Source organism: Telopea speciosissima, chromosome 3 (assembly GCF_018873765.1).
Source record: "Telopea speciosissima isolate NSW1024214 ecotype Mountain lineage chromosome 3, Tspe_v1, whole genome shotgun sequence".
NCBI classification, from domain to species: Eukaryota; Viridiplantae; Streptophyta; class Magnoliopsida; order Proteales; family Proteaceae; genus Telopea; species Telopea speciosissima.
Genome location: NC_057918.1, coordinates 35,587,250 through 35,595,396, shown reverse-complemented (window position 1 = coordinate 35,595,396; position 8,147 = coordinate 35,587,250). Strand labels below are relative to the sequence as shown.

The following is an 8,147-nucleotide window of genomic DNA, read 5'->3' as shown; positions in this document are numbered from 1 at the left end:
AGAGGTCGCGGATCGATCTTTGTCCGTTGCGCCTACACAAGTACAAGGCCATTTCGGCAATTTTGCATTCTTGAAGAGAGAGAAGGACTGCTACCCACATGGAGGGACCCACACTGCCACTAGATTCCATTATTTTTTAAGGCCCATTACTGTCCATGATTTTTATTGGGCTGCACCCAGTGCTCCACGATTTTACTTGAGGACATGATGCGTATTGTGTTATTTGATTGAGTGAAAATCCTAGTCATCACCCTTGCTCTCTCTCTCCTCCAACTTCCCAAGGGCACTTTTGGAATTCTACTTGGGATAGATTTATTTTGAAAGATATTCTCTCACCTATTGAAAGTTGAAAAGTCAAAGATACCTTGATCTCATTGCTTGGAGAAGATATCTACAAAAAAAAGGAAGCACAAGTTAGAATTAGAAATTTACTTTTCTAGAAATAGAAGGTTTATGTAGCAAGGATTCTTTTATCTCCCTTTTTCTATTTTTTGCTCTTTTTTCTTGGGATTCAACGCATTGTAAAAGTGGAAGGAGAAGAGAATATTCTCTTTTCTTAGGAAATATTTCTCCTACATTTTCCTCTTCTCTCTTCTCCTCTCTTCCCCCTATAAATACCCCTACCCTCTCCTTTGCAATGTTGCTCATTCACTTAGTGAAATTTCGTCTCTTCTTTTCCTTCTAAATTGTGATTTTTGGCTTTCTAGTTTTTAGTTTTGATTTCATAAGATTAGTTCTTTCAAGTTCTTAGTTTTGATTTCATAAGTCTAGTTTAATGGTTGTAATAGCTTTAGTTTAAAGCTTCCTAATCTAAGTTCCTATGTTGATGACAAGACTTGGAGATTTAGAAGAGAAAGCCATGGTAAGTTTATTCAAGTATTCATGCAAGCAAGTTCAATCCGGTTCAAGCACATCAAGGTATCTCATTCTCTAAACCCTTAATCTCATACTCCCTCTCCTCTATCTCTCTCTATCTTCTTCTTCTTCTCCCTCTATTTCTTTTATTTTATATATATATATGGTTGTGATTTGTGGATGCACTTTTATTCCCTTATTCCCTTTTATGTGGTTATTATGTGTGGCTGCATTTTTTTATTCCTTTCAATTTGCGTTAGTTTGATAGGTTAGATGCTCATGTGTTAGGACGCCAATTTAATCCCTTAATTTTGTTAGATGCTTATGAGTTAGGATGCATTAATTTTCATTAGTTTAATTTAACACTTTAATTTGGTTCACTTTGCATTATTTTTAAGTCAGTTAAATAAAGTGGCGTATATCTCCTCGTGTTCAACCTGTAGCTATGATTGACCAGTACGCTTGCAGTATTATTTTAACTCAAACAAGTACCGAAGACGGCAAATTAATTTCGTCCTATTAGCCTATGCAATGTGGCCTTCAAAATCATCACAAAGCTAGTAGCAGATCGGTTGCATGGAATGTTGGACCAGATCATAGCACCAAACCAATCAGCCTTCATTCCAAATCGCCTCATCTCCGACAATATTATGGTTGCACATGAGATGTTCCATTATATTAAGAAGCGTAAACGAGGTAAACACGCTTTCCTAGCACGAAATTAGGTATGCGCAAGGAATACGATAGGCTGGAATGGAATTTTGTGGAAGGTATGCTCTTAAAATTGGGATTTAATCGATTTGGGTTTATCGGGTTATGTCTTGCCTTAAGACTGTACATATAATCTCCTTATAAATGGGTGCATTAAAGGTTCTATAACCCCGACTAGGGGCATTAGACAAGGAGATCCAATCTCTCCTACCATTTTCATTTTATGTTCTCAAGCTCTCAATTTGATCATTAAACAAGCGTAAGCTGCGGTAATCTACATGGTGTTAGGGTGCGACATAGGGGTGATGCTATCATTCATTTATTATTTGCCGATGATCGCTTGCTTTTTTCCAAGGTGAACTTGCAGGAAGTTAACTCACTCAAGGAGTGTCTAGATCTTTATTGCAGAGCAACGGGCCAATCTATTAGCTTGCAGAAATCAAACCTCACTTTCAATCCAAACACCCATGTCAAGTTCAAGAGGTGGTTCTCTAGAGTTTTGAAGGTGAAATATGGAGAGAGCCCATCGAAGTATTTGGGGTTACCAACCGATTCTGGAATCTCAAAAAAAACCATCTTCAATGAGGTGAAGGAAAAGACCATCAATAAATTACAAGGATGGAAAGGTAAACTGCTCTCCCACGCTAGTAAGGAGGTTCTCTTGAAATCACCTGTAGCCCCCATGTCAAATTTTATTGGATCCCATTTCAAGTTACCAATCTCTTTCCACAATGCTGTCAAGAAGGCATCCTCGAATTTCTATTGGAAAGTTGAAAAGTCAAAGATGCCTTGATCTCATTGCTTGGAAAAGATATTTACAAAGAAAAGGAAGCACAAGTTAGAATTAGAAATTTACTTTTCTAGAAATAGAAGGTTTATGTAGCTAGGATTCTTTTCTCTCCCTCTTTCTATTTTTTCTCTTTTTTCTTGGGATTCAAGGCATTGTAAAAGAGGAAGGAGAAGAGAGGATATTCTCTTTTCTTAAGGAATATTTCTCCTACACTTCCCTCTTCTCTCTTCTCCTCTCTTCCCCCTATAAATACCCCTACCCTCTCCTTTGTAATGTTGCTCATTCAATTTAATCCCTTAATTTTGTTAGATGCTTATGAGTTAGGATGCATTAATTTTTATTAGTTTAATTAGTTTAATTTAACACTTTAATTTGGTTCACTTTGCATTATTTTTGAGTTAGTTAAATAGAGTGGCATATATCTCCTCGTGTTCGACCCATAGCTACGATTGACCCGTATGCTTGTGGTATTATTTTAACTCAAACAAATTTTTGGCGCCGTTGCTGGGGAGATTATTGACCACTTTATTTTTTTATTTTTGGTTTGAAGTTCTTAATTTACTATATTTCTCTTCCACCTTTTCTAAAAAAAAAAAAAAGAGTTTTTGAAAACCTCTTCTTGTTTCTCTTCTGTTTCAAATAGTGTGCACCCAATCTAAAATCCTTTATATGCTCCAACCCTCCATCTTTTGGTGTCCCTCATAGGATTAAGTTACCTATGATGCTACATCTTGACTTGGTTGGGTGGTTTGGCATATGACTTATCTTTGGAGGTGACCACTCTTGATAACAGGAAAGCGACATAGTGAGAGATTTTAGAGACAAAAACGTATAGTAGTCCTCCACCTTACATTAGAATCCACTTGGAGTCGCACGTAGGTGGCTATAGAAGACTATACGAGTTCTCTTGCTATTAACCTATATGACATCCTTACAACTTTGGAACCATTGTTTCGATTCTTGAGGGATAGATATGCACTATCTACCTTAGGCTCCCTCTTATTTTTAGTACTTTTTTCTTAAGTCTTTTATTTTTCTTAAATTTTTCTAAAGGAGACCTCATATCTGCTTAGGTGGCTACGGTGTGGACTCGTGATTCATCTAATTGTCTTATTAGAATACCATATTCTCCACTACCCTTAACCCCACCTTTGACCATGGGTGACCAACAACCCAAGACTCTTAAGGATAGGTTTTACCCTACTAGCGCTGCGCAGTCTTCTTGCATCAACTTACCACCTGTTACAGGAAACAATTATGAACTCAAGCCCAACTTCATTAGCATGCTACCCCACTTCCATGGGATGGCCAATGAAGATGCATATCTCTTCCTTAGGAAATTTGAGGAGGTCTGTGTTCTAATTAAGATCCAGAATTTGATTGATGATGCAGTTAGGCTTAGATTTATACCCTTTGCCTTAAAAGACCAGGCCAAGAAGTGGCTCTATGGACTGCCGATAAATTCTATTAATACATGGGATGAGTTCACCATTGCCTTCTTGAGAAAAATTTTCCCTCTTTACAAGACCAACAAACTCAAGAGTAACATACTCCAGTTTAGACAGAAACCACAAAAATCCTTTTCTAAATTCATGGAAAGATTCAAAGACCTCCTCTTAGAATGCCCTCACCATGGTTTTGACTTGTGGCAGTTATGCCAAATTATTTATGAGGGTTATACAAGGCCAACAGGATCAAGGGCCCTCCAGCTAGGTAAATGCAATATATGTTTTGAGAAGCGGCCGTGAGTATCAACAGGCTAGTGCACCTCAGTCTTTACCATCTCATACTCCTGTTGATTCCCCCCTTCTGAAGAAGCCGTTGTAGTACCTTCTGTTCCTAGTTCATCCGATGAATCAGTAGTAATTCCGGATGATTTGGTTGAGGAAACCAAAGATGATTACTGTTGAGAAAGTGAAAGAGACCACCCCTGAAAGAGTTTATACCCCACCTGTCCCTTTCTCATATAGGTTGAGGAAACCAAAGAGGCCGTTGTAGTACCTTCTGTTCCTGGTTCATCTAATGAACCTGCAGTAATTCCAGATGATTTGGTTGAGAAAACCAAAGATGATTCTGTTGAGAAAGTGAAAGAGACCACCCCTGAAAGAGTTTATATTCCACCTACCCCTTTCCCAAATACGTTGATTAGCAAGAAATCTCCTTCTGTGGAGAAAATTTTGGATGTTTTTAAACAAGTTCAAGTAAACATTCCTCTATTGGATGTTATAACCCAGGTCCCCGCTTATGCTAAAGTCCTCAAAGACTTGTGCACCCAAAAGCGGACCATTAATGTGCCCAAAAAGGCATTCTTGGCTGCTAATATAAGTTCTCTCATCGCACATCCGATAGCAACCAAGCATAAGGATCCTGGAAGCCCCACCATCTCTTGCACTATATGCAACACCACCATTGATCATGCCTTATTGGACCTTGGTGCAAGTGTGAACCTATTGCCTTATCATGTCTACCAATAATTGGGATTGGGTGAGCTGAAACCGACCAAAATTACTCTCCAACTTGCAGATAGATCGGTTAAAGTTCCTAAGGGGATGATTGAGGATGTTCTATTGAAGGTTGGGGAATTTATTTTTCCTATGGATTTTATTGTTTTAGATATCCAACTTACTGCCAACTTCAAGGACCAAATCCCTATCATCTTGAGTAAGCCATTCCTAGCTACCAGTAATGCTTTAATCAATTACAGGAATGGTCTCATGAAATTATCTTTTGGCAATACCTCTGTGGATTTTAATGTGTTCAGGTTGGACAGACAGCCTGATATGGATGAAGAGGTACATGTGCTTCAGGAATTCCTAGATGATGAGACTCTCTTTTTTAATTTTGATTCGGGATTTCAGGATTGTACGGAGGAATTGGAAGATGTTGATGATACCACCTTATCTGGGGTCTGGAACATCAAACCACCATTGGAGCCCCTTGAACCCCTATCCACCTCCATTCCTCAATCCTTCATATTTGATTCCCCCATTATTGTCCCGTATATTGATTGGTCCAAACCTCCTCGGTTTGATGATTTTATTGAAGAGGACAATGTTAGTCATGATGCTCCCCAAGCATATTATCGTGATCCTGATTTGGAAAACCAAGTTATGCAAAGGGCGGATAGTTTTATTGCTAGGATTGATTTGAGTAAACCTCCCATTTTTTATGATTATCTTGATGAGGTTACTGATATTCATTATCCTTTTGATGCTTACTGCGATCCATTCTTGGTTGGTTTTTACGATAATGACATGCATTCTGTATTAACCTTGGGAGAAAATGGACGGATATATGGCCTGAGTTTTAATGCTTTCATTTTCCACTATCTCATGTGGACAAATTTTATTGTTGGGTATTACTCATGTGTGCTTAACCTCCATGTTATTTCTCGCTTTACTAAAATTCATGGTCTAGTATTTTTTGGTTCTCAAGCTCTTTCTACATTTATTGGCCATGAACTGAGGTTTCTGTTGCTACCCCTAGTACTTTTTGTAGAGTTCATGACTCTTCATGATCCTCTTTGTTGATTATATCTGGTAAGTCCCCTCATATCATCCCTTGTCCTTTTCTTTATTTTCTACATGCATTGAGGACACTGCATGAATTAAGTGTGGGGGGGTGTGTTGGACTTAATTGGTGAATTTTGTGAATTTTGATTGTGGCAATAGTTTGGTTATGTGCATAAGTCTCTTTGATTGCAAAGCAAGAGAAAGAGGGAATTAGGTTCCCTAGCATGCGAAATAATAAAAAATCCCTTTTCAATGACGATAGTTCGTTTGTATCCGATGATGGGGATTGAGTTTGAAAATATGAGTGCTACTTCATTTGATGGTTAGATTCCTCTATGTGTTTTATGGATCCCTTGATCTTTTGGCTAGTAGTTGAGACCAATTTGTTTGTGGCAAGGCAAGGCATGAAAGTGAAAAAAACAAAAAAAAAAAAAAAAGAAAAAGAAAAAGAAAAAAGTGGAATTCCTTGGGACTAGACAGGGCACTGTGCCTCATGAAGCAGGGTGACTTGATCGAAATTCCTTGGAAGGAAACTCAAAAAACTCTTGCGTCAATGTTTCAATGTCTTATAGATATATGCAAAAAGCGAAGCTACCAAGTATTTGGGTGTCTGGTGTATGCTCCATCATGCCATTCAGAGAACAGTAGTGGAGTAGAAATAGATTTTGTGGTTGAGAAAGAAAAAAGCTTTTGCCTTAATGCCTAAAAAAAGAAAGTATGGTCAACAATACTCAATGCCTAAGTCTTTGGTTCCATCGATGCTATGAGTGGTTTACTTGAAGGTGAGTAGTGTTCAGAAAATATGAGGAGATCCCTTGATCTTGATGCATGCTTGTTACTTGAATTGATGTGGGGTGATAAAATTCAAGTGTGGGGGAACCTTTGGCTCCTTGATCTGTAGTAGAGTATTTCTTTGAGATTGTGTGCACTATCTTACTTATGCCATGAGAAAAATTTACATCGTTCTTTTTGATTTATTGAATTTTGGGTGTATATTCACTGCAAACACCCACGAGACAAAACTCGTCCACTAGGGGTAACCTAGGGGTTTAAAGGCTTGTTGCACATGCTAAGTGCAACCGTGATTCCTACGAAAGTGAGTTAGGATTTTCTACATTCTAGGTTAGTTTTTCTTTTGCTTTACTTGAAGACAAGTAACGTTCAAGTGTGGGGGAATCCGATGAGCACATTTATGTGTGAAATCTTAGGACATAAAGCATACATTTTACCACATTGGACAGAGTTACTTTGGTGCTTTCTTGTGCTTTTCAGGTTTTGGGCTATTTTGGGCTATTCTGGACTATTGGGAGCTGCATGTCCCAAATTACACGTAAAGTTGCCATTTTTCTTTCCATGGCTATAAAGAGGACTAAATTTGGAGCAAGTTGGACGTGACGGAATGCAAGTATGCATTCGTCTAGCCCACCGTATAGTTGATTATTCTTTTTAGCCCAAGAAAGGATAATGGGTCAGAAAGGAGCTGTAGTGCAAGCCCATAGTCATTCTACCACTGCCCAAGGACATTTTTGACATTATAAAAGATATTTCTAAGCAATGGTGGAGATCTACTGCAAGTTGTAGACATTGAATTTTGGCACCTTGAAAGTGTGACTCGACGATGATGATCAAAGCTCGACTGGCTTGCGTGGTGACCAAATGGTAGAAAATTACCAATTTACCCTTACCCCACTTTTTATAACCAAACTATCCCAAGTAGAGCCCAAATCCCTAGGATAGCCTTATTTAACCATTTTAAGCCCACATGTGAAATTTCACTCCAATCTAACACCTTTTGTCAAAATGACTGTTTTACCCCTGGCCTAGTTCTCGATATCTAGACCACCCGATTTGGCCCAAAACACTTTGGATGACCTTATTTGGTCATATTATGCTTTAATGTAAAGTTTTGGCCAATTCGGACACCTTTTATGAAAATGACTGTTTTGCCCCTGACATGGTTCTCGGTATCTGGACCACCCAATTTAGTCTGAAATACTTTGGATGACCTAATTTGGTCATATTAAGCTTTCTCGTAAAGTTTTGACCAAATCGAATAACTTTTATGAAAATGATAGTTTTGCCCCTGGCATGGTTCTTGGTACCCGAGCCACCCGATGTGACCTGAAACCATTTGGATAACTTTATTTGCTCATATTGTGCTTACACGTAAAATTTCATGTAATTCCGGTATCATTTAGACCTTGATCGGGGTGAAGCATCATTTATGTGCTTTTCTCGATATCCATGCCATTTTTAGGCAAAATCCACCATATCGCCAC

General features: G+C 38.4%; 1 non-coding gene across 1 annotated transcript; it reads right to left on the bottom strand.

Annotated features, from left to right (window-relative positions):
• Window positions 1–3,888: 3,888 nt before the first annotated feature.
• On the bottom strand, window positions 3,889–3,995 carry LOC122657203. The gene has a single exon (XR_006332271.1). It is a non-coding gene; the product is annotated as a small nucleolar RNA R71 (small nucleolar RNA).
• Between the last annotated feature and the right edge of the window lie 4,152 nt (window positions 3,996–8,147).